Source organism: Mus caroli, unplaced genomic scaffold (assembly GCF_978045245.1).
Source record: "Mus caroli unplaced genomic scaffold, Mus_caroli_1 scaffold_4, whole genome shotgun sequence".
Classification (NCBI taxonomy): domain Eukaryota; kingdom Metazoa; phylum Chordata; class Mammalia; order Rodentia; family Muridae; genus Mus; species Mus caroli.
In genome coordinates, this window is record NW_028227259.1 from 96,122,487 (window position 1) to 96,135,076 (window position 12,590).

The following is a 12,590-nucleotide window of genomic DNA, read 5'->3' on the forward strand; positions in this document are numbered from 1 at the left end:
AGAGACAGAGATATGAGTTTAAAGACTAATTAATTTGGAGTTTTAGGTAAGTTCAAAAGACCATATGCCAAAACTCAGAACACAGGGCTGGAGCCCTGGAGCAGTAGTTAAGAGCACTGGCTCTTTTGGCTGAACCAAGGACTCGGGTTCAATTCCCAGCACTTCCATGGTGACTCAACCATCTCTGACTCCAGTCTAATACCCTCTTCTGGTCTCTGAGGGCACTGTTGTGCCCTGAGTCCACGGGAAACCCAGACCAGCCCAAGAATTACGAAAGAGTTTTTTATAGTTTCAAGTTCAAACTCAGATGGCCAGTCTCTCGAGTCTCACCGAGTGAATGCTGGCAAGTGACCCTGAGTCCAGAAAAACACTGGGTTTATATACAGTATGGTTAGGAATTCCCTGAATGTTCACAGAAAAGGGGGGTGGAGAGCTGTAACCATTTGGTGGGATGGAACTGAAGCCCGGAGTGGGGACGGTAAATGGGTGTCTGTTCAGGGACTAATTTCATGGACGTCATAACTGTCTGTGACCCGACCTCTGATTACCTTTTCTCCATGATTTTAAACTCGAGGTCCTAGTCTCCCTTGAGCTTGTTATTTCTCTAAGGTCTCAAGGACAGGCACCTAGAGAGTTCTGCTGCTTATCAGAAGGAGCGTTGGTTTTTGGAACCGCAAAGGTGGGGAGGATGTCTCACACTGTCTCCTCAGAATGTCCTCATTAAGGGGGAGTTTTATGGGTAGTACCATTCTAATGATAGGGGAGCCCCAGGCTGCTGCAGGAGGATGCAGCACAGAAACCAGCTGTCTGTATATGGTGCTTGCCTTGGGCTGGAGGGAGTGGGAACGCAGAGGCAAACGTCTGTACACAACACTGAAGTCTCTCTAGTATCAGTAATTCGGGGGTTACAACAGCAGCAGGCACATATGTGATACACAGACATACATGAGGCAAAACACCCACACGCATGCAATGAAATGGAAAAGCAATTCCAAACACAGGGCGCGTTTGCGTTCTGTAACCTTCCTGGCCAGACTGTCCCTCCTCTCTGTGTCCTCACACTCCTCCGGGAGTTTGCTGTCATTTGCATGTGTTTGAGCCAGGAACAGTATGTAGTACAAAACAACTTCAGTGTCACCATAAGCTTCAGAGAGAGCATTTTCCTCCCAACAAAGGCGGCTCTATGCACCGCCTTCTGTTGGCCACCCAGAGCGGAACATGACCGCCAGGGCGATGGAGATGATCATGTTAATTTTCCAAGCTGGGAAACAGCATGGCCATTGTTGGGGACTAGAAGCACGCGAAAGAGTAACATTGAGCAGCATTGCAAACAACTCGTGGGTTCAGTAACCAGTAACGGGGCAGCCTTGGACAAGGGAGAGGGTCGGGGAAGCAGATGTGGGTGACACCACTCCTGGTCTAGCTGGAGGGTCTTGCTTCAAGGGACGAGTCCTGCACGTGAATATGAGACGAGCCATGTGTGCAAGGTATGATACTGCATTGGACTTCCTGGTATTTCAATGGGCTCTGACTCAGGTAACCAGTTATAGGGAACATTCCTACACATGCGGTTTGCCAGTTTGAACTAAAGGTTAACTAGGCCTCTTGAAACTAAGAGACCCACTCAGAAATGTAACAAAGGAGACTGGAAGGACATTATTGTGATTGCAATATTTTATTATATTCAACTTAACTGACTTTTGCATTCAAGACAAGAATAACTTTTTTAATACTTAGAGAAGCTATGAGTTTAGTGGGGTTGGTTGTTTTGGTTTTTTTTTTTTTTTTTTTTGAGTCTTATTTCTTTTCAAATAAAGTAAATAAGAGTTCTGTCATTTCCCTGCTTCCTGTTCTGCCTGAGACCTACACATTGTTTTCTTCCTGTGGTCCCAGCTTCCTAGCTCTTGGTTTTAATGCCTAGAGAAGTGAGTAGTGGAGGTGTGACCAGAGAATGATCTCCTTCCAGGTTTGTTGCCCACCTCTGACCTTACATCTGTACCTGTTGGTGACTGGGTAGCAAGGCAGATGGATGGATGGATGGATGGATGGATGGATGGATGGATGGATGAATGGATGGGTGTATGGGGACCGAGATCATGACTGTGGCTTGTTTGCTGTCTGCAGTATGCCGTAGAGTGCACACTGTGTCTCCAGTTCCACAGTATTTCAGTAAGAAAGAACATATCTTCTTTTTAAAGAAGAAAGCAAGGATTCAAACATGTGCACAATGCTGTCTTAGCCACTTAAAACAACTTATAAGAAGCAGGGTCAGTAGCAGAGGTGAACAGCACAGGAGAATTCCTTCCTTCTCTGTTGCAATAGGAAGGAAGGGAGACCTCAAAGGCCTGGCCATAACTCAAATGCCGAGGCCTCCCTGACAAAGGAAGATTAGAGCAGGAGGCTGAGTGTGTTCTCATTGGTCATGTTTACCTTCTGTGTCCCCACCTTGACCAGCAGGAACAACTCTCAGAACAGCCAGTGCATGTCCCACAGACAAGGGAGAAGGTGACAGACCTGGTGTTGACACTTGGCTGAGATGGACAGGAGCTGATGTCAGTCAGCCAGAGCTGATGTCTAATGCAGCAGGAATCTGCATCAGATGGAGGCCAGGCAATATTCCATAGCCAGTGGAGAAGAAGCAGACAAGGAAACAAAACCAAACTTAACCAGGTCTGAAGGTACCAACCCCTAGGGGGTAGAGGCAGGGGAATCTAATCTCTCTGAGCTAAAGGCCAGCCAGGTGGTATACACAGTGAGACCCCGTCTCAAACAAACAAACAAACCAATGAACAAACAGAAGCAAAACCCCAAAGCTTGTCCAGCACTGGGACAACGTTTAAAACTGAAGAACGTTTAAAATTGAAGAAAAAAAGATATATGAATGGGGTAGAGTAACCCTGGGGTAGTCTGAGATACCAAGCTGATCTACCTGGAGTGTGACATGGGATCACGTTACTCAGAGAATTAGTTAAATAGAAATTTGGCAAAATGCATATATTAGCACTTGGAGACTTGCTAACCGGCACAGTTTTAGGAATCAGTCACTGCCTATTCACTCATAGATTCAGATGTATTCATCTTGATCTTTCTGTTTTCTTGTAGCAAAAACACCCTCATTATTTAAGAGGTGTGAAAAGTAAAAGGGATTTCTCATCTATCTATGCACCAAGCGTGGGATCCCAGGCTGCTGCAGAAGCAGACTATCGGTACATTTCTGTACTTATGGCTTTTCCTCCTATGCGTTGAGTTACGTTTTTAAACAGAAGCAACTGGTGGTTTAGCTTGTTGTTGTTGTTTTTGTTGTTGTTTTTGTGTATTTTTAGTTTGTGGAGAGGGTGGGTATTGGTGCACACACTTGCTGAAGAACTTCCAAAGGTCCTGGCTCTTTTAGTTTGAGCCTTCCTACCCTCCCTTCCTCCCTCCTCCCTTTTTCTTATCATAGTCCAGACTGTGCCTCAAACTCATAATCCTCCTGCCTCAGCCTCCATGGCTAGCTTATGTTATTGTTTCTTTCATTTGATTTGTTTTGCTTTTGAGACAGGGCCTCACTGTGTAGCCCTGGCTTTCCTGGAATTCACTATGTAGTCCAGGCTGGCCTTGAACTCAGAGACTTGCCGGATGTTGAGATTATTATGCAACCTCTCTCCTGGCCTGAGGTTTTGTTTGCTTTTTAACACCTATATAATTTTTTAAGATCCTTTTTTGGCCTTAACATTAAAAGAGTATCAGCTGAACCCTTCTTGCTTTTCTAAGTACAAACCTGTAAATGGCTTTTTGCCTGTCTGTTCTCAATTAGTTTTCCCATGTGTAGATATCTCAAAAGACAAAGATGTGCTGTCCCCTGTCTGCCCCTGAGTTGTCTAACTGTATGCCCAGGCCATTCCAGATTGTATGGGCAGCTAAGTCAAAAAACTAAGTGACTTGGACAATCTAGAAGAGGAAATAGCAGTGTTGAGTAGCATTAAGGGTGGAAACTGCGTAAGACTTGGCTCTCAATCAAGCGTGCACATGTTTGACAAAGAAACGAGGGCTACAGAGTAAGTTATCTACGGGATGGACACTAGATCTGTCACACTAGCACAAATGGGCCGAGGGGATGGGGGGCCAGTGAGGTGCAAGACATCTGGGAGTCAGTCGGGAGTCGGTCCTTCAGGAATCAGGATGCCTTTAGATGCTAAAATGGTGACAGTTCACTTTGTGGGGTCCTTTAAATCAGGAACATGGTCTGTTGTCATACTTCCCCTTCATTTGCCCTGTGTGAAAAAAATGGGAAAGGGAGGGATGGAGGAAGGGAGGAAGGGAGGGAGGGAGGAAGGGAGGGAGGGAGGGAGGGAGGGAGGAAGGGAGGGAGGGAGGGAAGGAGGGAGGGAGGGAGGGAGGGAGGGAGGGAGAGAGAGAAGAGAGGAGAGAGAGAGAGAGAGAGAGAGAGAGGGGGGGGGGAGAGGGAGAGAGAGAAAGAGAGAGGAGAGAGAGAGGACAGTTATTGGTCCTAAGCCATGTAAGAATGCTCCCAGACCAAGGCCGGCCACCACACCATGTGCCACCCTCACACAGGGATTGTCCCTGCCTGCTAGACTTGCTTCCTCTCTTCTAATAGTTGATGTTTCCTGTTTCAGAAGGGAACACATTTACAGTTCTAAATCAGCAGTAAGTTCTCTTTAGTTTTCTTTTAAGTCTGGCTGATGCTCCCACAACAGCTACTTCATGGGGGTTTCCAGCTTTGGGAATAGAGGCAGAGTTGCACGTTTGGTTACAGCATCTTCCATGCCGCAGGGAGGAGCTCTAGCCTCTCCGCCAGGCTATGCGATGGTTCACTTATTTAATAGTGCTTTAAAGAAGACAGTGTGCTGGCTGTAAGTGAAAGCTTTCTTTGCCGGGTCAGCTCTTATCTAGGAGGGCACTTAGGATAAATTATGTCCTGTCTCCGGTTGGTTTTGTCCTTGGTCCTTGTTTTTTGGACATCTTACAGCTGAAAACAAATTGCTATTGCTTGTTTTCTATCCCATTTAGTATTCTATGGCGAAAGAAACTCTTTTTTCAGATAAAGATGGTTAAAGTGAAGCCGGGTACGGTGGTTCACACCTTCAGTCCTAGAACTCTGGCAGAGACAAGTGGATCTGTGAGTTCGAGGCCAGCCTGGTCTACAGAGCAAGTTCCAGGACAGCCAGGGCTACACAGAGAAACGATGTCTTAAAAACAAACAACAAAAGGCTGTATTGAAGAGAACAACAGAAGAGACCGTGTGGAGCAGAGGAGGAAGGAAGAGGCCTGCCGCAGTCCATGGGCTTGATTGCACAGGCATGTGAGGAGCCCGCCCCCACATTCTTCCAGTTCTTCCTTCCTTGAGACTTGCCTGGTTGTAACTGTCACCTCTTCCCACGAGATGTGGAAGTCTTTGTGTGCACAGTGAACCCAGCTGTGCATCTATCCACATTTTCCTGTGAGACCGACTGGAAGAGTGGTTCAGAATTTCCCTCTGAACTGTGGACGTGACTTTCCACCTCTTCATGGTATGCTCATTGTAACTTCAAGCCACAGGCGATGGATGGACATGGGTTCACAGACCCGAGGGTTACCTAGAAGATGTGTCTAGGAGGAAAGCATGGATTTCCCGTGGGCTCTACCACTTCCAGACTTGGCATTCCAGAAAGGCATAATAGACACAGGTCTTACGGTCCCACCTCCTGAACTTCACTCACTGCCTGGCCTGCCCTCACCACTGAACCTTCCTGTTTTCCTCAGCCATAACAGGCCGACTGCTTGTTGTAGCTCAGCTTTGAATAGAACTACAGAGTGCTAGGCACGGTAATGCAGGACTGTGCTCCCTGTACTCAGGAGCTCAGCTCTGAGCCATCTGGGCTACATAGCAAAACCTTCTCAAACAAACCAACAGACAGACAGACAACAAACCCCAGACAAACATAAAAGAGGCTAGAAAGGAATCTCAGGTGGGGAGGGCTTGCCTCGCATGCAGGAATCCCTGGGTTTGATCCCCAGGACTGCATAAACCAGGCTTTGTGGCACATGTCTGCAGTCCCACTACTGGACAGGCAGGCAGAGGGCAGAGGGCAGAGAGCAGAGGAGAGAATTAGGAATTCAAACTCATCCTTAGCTATATGACAAATTGGAAGTCAGCCTGGGCTACAAGAGACTCTCAAAAAAAAAAAAAAAAAAACAATAACAAATTAGCTACCTGGATATTTAGAAACTTTCTGAGTCAGGTGTGGTGGCTGACATCTATAATCCCAGCACTTCTGTTTATCTGGAGGCTGCCCCAAGAGGTCAACTTGGTCTACATGGCAAATTTCACGTCAGCCTATATATACTACAGAGACCCTACCTGAATAAACCAAACGGAAAAAATCTTTCTTGTAGCCACATTTGGAGGAGGAGGAGGAAGAAGGGGGGGGAGGAAAAAACAAGTGAAATTAATATTACTAATTTTCTTATTTAAACCACTGTATTTAAAGGGCACACTTACTTTCTTACTGTGATTGAAACCCTTCAAGATTTTATACTGACAGCCCTCAGCATTTGCATACTAAATTTTCATCACAGATAATTGATCTATATTTAGACTTCATGAAATGTCAAGTTCAAAAACAGATGCAAATACTTCCGTTGTTCCAAGCACTGAAAGCATCCCAGCAAACCAGTCACAGCTTTAAAAGTTAAATAAGACGAACCATCCTGAAACCTTCCCGTCTCAGTCGTCACCAGGTCACTTTCAGAGTGCTCGCAGCAGGGCTGTGGTGCCTGGAGGTGGTTACAGCTCTCCTCTGTCTGGAGGTGAGTTTTCCTCCATGAAGCCCCACCAGCTGCCTCTCTCCTGTCTTTTTTTGTTGTTGTTTAGATTGCGGCCTTTGGGAAACTCCACTTGACCCGCTCTATTTAATACAAAAACCCCTCAAGTCCCCACACTGCATACTTCTAATCCTGCTCATTCCAAGGGGCTTTTTATCTCCCGGCAACTTACTATCTGATTTCCTGCTTCTCCCAGCCCACTCTGCTTGTCAGCTATGAGCTCCCTGGAGCAGTATCTGTTTCGTTTACTGATCTCTCAGCATCTGTGGCTCAGGAATTAGGGATTTCGCTTAGTGGTGGAGTGCTTGCTGGCTTTGGGTATATTCTCCAACACTGAAAACCTGTGGATCAGGCTTACTGGATTAGTCATTATAAAGGCTTACTGTGTTGTTAATAAGTATATGCTGCATTCGATAAGACCCAGAACGGTCTAAGAAGTTGGCTGACTAGATTTCTCTTAAATGCAGCTTGAATGTGTTCTTTGTAGTTGCTGCTATTTAAGCCGCAAGCCATGGCCAAAGGGATGAGGAGTGGGGAAGAATTCTGATTTAGTTAGGAATTCAAGACTCGCAACTCAGAGTAAGGGTGTAAAAAGGCCAAGTCCTTTTTCAGAAACTAGAAACTGGACTTCAAACTTGTGCCACATGCATGCTGTTGAGTGGGGATTTCTCACTGGGGACTTCAGTTACACGCTTCTGTGTCAGCAGCTGTTTGACACAGAGACACGGAGAAAACGAATAGGAAAGTAACATACTATAGAACTCACACGTAAGTGTCTGAAATGAGACATTAAGAGAGAAAATAAGTTCCAAAAATAAGGTTGACCCAAACTTTGTAGGGATTTGTGTACTATCCAGCTTTTTGGGGCCTGGTGCATATGTCTTTAATCCCAACACTTAGGAGGCAGAGGCAGAAAGATCTGAGTTTGAGGCCAGCCTGGTCTACAAAGTGAGGGGATCTCTGAGTTCAAGGTCAGCCTGGGCTACAGAGTGGGTTCTAGGACAGCTAAGGCTACACTGAGAAACCCTATCTTGGAAAACACTAATATATATATATATACACATAGAGAGAGAGAGAAGGAAAATTATTTTGAAACTAGAATTATATAGAAAGCTTTTAAAATTGTGAGAGTGTGTGTGTGTGTGTGTGTGTGTGTGTGTGTGTGTGCATTAGCACCATGGCTCTCTGTGGAGGTCAGAGGACACCTTGCAGGAATTGCCTCCCTCATGTGGGTCCTAAAATTAAACTCGAGTTATCAGGCTTAGCAGCTAGCACTTTACCCACTCAGTCATTTTTTTTGCCAGTTCACATTGTATATAAATTTTTAACTGCATTCACATTTCAGTACATGAACACAGCACCCATGTCTTAGGTCTAATAAAGTAGCATCCTTATAGTATACACTGCAGGTCGTAGGGGTGGTAGTCTGTGTTGTTTTAAGATTACATTGCTAGTGGTTTAGACAGGAGGGAAAAGGCAGAGAATACCAGAACAAGGAGGTTCACCAGAGAGAGAAAGAGGGATTAGCATGTCCAGAGTGGTGCTACCAAGAATAATCAGACTCTAGACCAGAGAGGAGCGCCTGCCTCCCTTCTGGATGGGACAATAGACAACAATGTGAGAAGGCCGGTAAGCCTCTGGGATTCCTTCAGAGCCTGGCAGTTTCTGTTTTAATTTTATTATTTTTTCTTTTGCCTGATTTTGGGGGAAGCTAAACAATTCTCAAGGTCTCTTAGGAAAAAAATAATAAACGCTGCATCTAACACGGGAAATCAGCAGAAGCCGAGGAAGGACAAAGGTTCTCTCCAGCTTTTTTCCTTTGATTGAAAATGGATTTTTAAAATACAACATATTCTGGTTTCCCCTCCAGGTACCTCCCGGTTCCTCCCCAACCCCCCTCCCATCCGGATCCACACCCTTTTTGTCTCTCCTTAGAAAAACAGGCATCTAAGGAATAATAATAAAATAAGATAAATCAAACCCAAACAAATCGGAATGTAACAAAAGTACCAAACAAGAAAAAAAGAATCGAAGAAAACGCGCAAGAAGTGCGCAGGCGCAGAGACTCACAGGCTCCCACAATCGAAGCCCTTCCCTACCTAACCTCTGCGGTTATATATAGAGCCTGCTTGTCAGTGACTTAAGTGCTGACATTCCTAATCTGAGCGAATATGTGCTGTAGCTGTCTTTCTGGGTCTGAGTCACTCACAGCTCACTCACAGCTTTTTTCTAGTTCCACTCATTTACCTGAGAATTTCATCTTTTAGTGGCTGAGTAATACTGTATTGTATAAATGTACCATGTTTTCTTTATCCATTCATCCACTAATGGACATCGAGGTGGTTTTCAGTTTCCATAGCTGTGTGGACTTATCTTTGAGCCTTCAATTCTATTCCGTCGATCAACATATCTTTTTTTTTGGTCCAGTGAAATAAATTTTAAAACATGCTGTTTTCATGACTATGGCTCCGTAGTACAACTCGAGATAGGAAATGTCGATACATCCAGCCATTCTTTTATCATTCAGTATTGTTTAGCACTTCTGGGTTTGTTTGGTGTATGTGTGTGTGTGTGTGTGTGTGTGTGTGTGTGCATTTTCATATAAAGCTGAAAACTGTCTTCTCAAGTATAAGAATTGTGTTGGAATTTTGAAGGAGATTGCATTTAATCCATAGATTGCTTTTTGATAGGAGGGCCATTTTTACTATTAATTGGTATTAATTTGGCATTAATCCTACCAATTCGCAAGCATGGAGATCTTCCCATCCTCGGAGATCTTCAGCTTCTGTCTTCAGTGTCTTAGAGTTTTTATCATACACATCTTTCACTTGCTTGGCTAGAGTTACCCCAAGATATATTTTGTGAACGATGATGTCTCCCTGACGTCTTTCTCAGTTCATTTGCCACTTGTATATAGGAGGGCTACTGAGTTTTGTGAGTTCATTTTGTATCTAGCTACTTTAGTAGGAGTTCTCTAGTAGAATGTTTAGGGTCCCTTATGGATACTATCATATCAGCTGCAAATAAAGGTAGTTTGAGACTCGAGTCTCCGTTGCGATGGTAGGTGCTGTTCTAATAGGTCTGCTGGCACGCGCTAGTTGGGCTTTTTCTCTTGCAGCTTTCCACATTCTGTCTTTGTTCTGTAAGTTTAGTGTCTTGATTGTTATGTGCTAAGGGGACTTTCTTTTCTAGCCCAGTCTATTTGGTGTTCTGTAAGCTCCTTGTTCCTTGATAGGCCTTTCCTTCTTTAGGTTGGGAAACTTTTCTTCTATGATTTAATTGAAAATATATTCTTACTCCTCTGACCTGGGTTTCTTCTCATTCCTTTATTTCTAGTATCTTTAGATTTGGTCTCTTCATACTTTCACAGATTTCCTAGATGTTTTGTGCCAGGAGTTTTTAAATTTTAACATTTTCAGCCGGGCGTGGTGGCACACGCCTTTAATCCCAGCACTTAGGAGGCAGAGGCAGGCGGATTTCTGAGTTTGAGGCCAGCCTGGTCTACAAAGTGAATTCCAGGACAGCCAGGGATACACAGAGAAACCCTGTCTTGAAAAAAAAAATTAACATTTTCTTTGACTGAAGTATTCTTTTCTTTTATCTTCAATGCCTCTCTCTTCCATCTCTTCCATCTCTTGTATTCCATTGGTGAAGCTTGCCTGAGTTTTCTTTTCTTTTTTTCCCTTTGTCTTTTTTTACAGTTTATTTATTAATATATATAATATGAGTATATAATATATAATCATATCTATTATATTATAATAGATATGACTACATTGTAGCTGTCTTCAGACCACCAGAAGGGGGCATCTTATCCCATTACAGATGGTTGTGAGCCACCATGTGGTTGCTGGGAATTGAACTCAAGCCTCAGTCTTTGCTCTTAACCACCGAGCCATCTCTCCAGCCCCTTGCCTGAGTTTTCTGTTTGAGTTCCTAAGTTTTTCATTTCCAGTTTCCCTCAGTCTGAGTTTTCTGGTTGTTTGTTTGTTTGTTTGTTTGTTTGTTTTTTCCGAGACAGGGCTTCTCTGTATAGCTCTGGCTGGCTGTCCTGGAACTCACTCTGTAGACCAGGCTGGCCTCAAACTCAGAAACCCGCCTGCCTCTGCCTCCCGAGTGCTGGGATTAAAGGTGTGCGCCACCATGCCGGGCTATTCATTTCCTTGTTTAAGACCTCTAACATATTCATGAAGATTATTTTGAAGTCCTTGTCTGGTGCTTCAACTATATAACATTTCTCAGGACCTACGGATAGAAGGTTGCTGGTCTTTAGTGGAGACATACTGTCCTGGGTGTTATTGTGTCTTTATCTGGGAGTGTAGGGTTTGAGATGACTGTAATCTTAGGTCCTGTCTGTTCCTTGACTTCTGTTACCCTCTCTGGGTTTTAGGAGAGTGTGGTGGCTGTGTGCTGCCTGAAAGGGAATATTTCTGAGTCCCTGCAAGTGTGGTCACTGAGGGTTCCAGTTAGAATGTGTTCCTTGGTACTGGGAGCCAACACTGGTTCCCTCTTTACCTTTTTATCAGGTGGCTGGCTGTCTGGCAACCTCTACTCAGGTTCCCTTCTCTTGCTGGCTGAAGGTGGGAAGCTGGCTCTGCCTCAGTCACCTTTCCTAGGTTCACTCAATCAGAGATTCCCTGAGAACCCATCAACTATGCTGGCCAGGGAAGCAGGCTGGCAGTCTTCCCTCTCCCTCCAGTCTGCCAATCTCGTCCCTAGATCTGTAATAGATTCTCAGTTATAGCCCCTCTTTGAGGAAGACTTAAATTCAAAGTTTGTTTCTGCCAAGAGTGGAGCCTATGAAATGGAGAGATCGTGTTCTTTTGCTGCCCTCCGGTGGTCATTGGCATATGTACATGCCATGACATACCCATGCATGTGCTCTCGCAAATGGAAATAAAAGAAATACAAAGTTAATTGATTTAAAAAAAAAAAAAAAAAAAAAAAAAGGGCTGGTGAGATGGCTCAGTGGGTAAGAGTACCCGACTGCTCTTCCAAAGGTCCGGAGTTCAAATCCCAGCAACCACATGGTGGCTCACAACCATCCGTAACGAGATCTGACGCCCTCTTCTAGTGTGTCTGAAGACAGCTACAGTGTACTTACATATAATAAATAAATAAATCTTAAAAAAAAAAAGGTGAAGAACAAAAACAAAAAAACAAAAAAACAGCTCCTTTTGAGATAGTAAATGTTATATACCGTAACATTTACCTAATTGAAATGTATAGTTTTTAGCTGGGAATAATGGCACATGACTGTAAAACCTAGAGCTCAGTATGGAGGCAGGAGGATTGTGAATTTGAGGCCCATTCGATCTACCCACTGCACTTGAGACCATTTTTAGAGCTTCTGACACACTGCATGCGTGCAATGTCAAAGCATCCATCAGGAATGCTAGGAAGTCAGTCACCAAAGACGACACACTGATTCCGTGATAATATTTAAGGGACACAGAGAAATCTGTGATGCCAGGTGGTGAGTGAGTAGCAGGGTCTTTGGCGGAGGGAGGAGGTAGGCGTGGGGAATTCATAGGGAAACGCCCTCGCCGCTTCCATGGCCCTGGAGAGGAACCACCTTTGGAGACACTGTCCTTATGCTCGGTTACTCAGATATGTCATGCGATGTAAATCTATCATTACTTCTTATTTTTTATTTTATTTTATTTTATTTTATTTTATTTTATTTTATTTTTGGTTTTTTTAAGACAGGCTTTCTCTGTGTAGCCCTGGCTGTCCTGGAACTCACTCTGTAGACCAGGCTGGCCTCAAACTCAGAAATCTGCCTG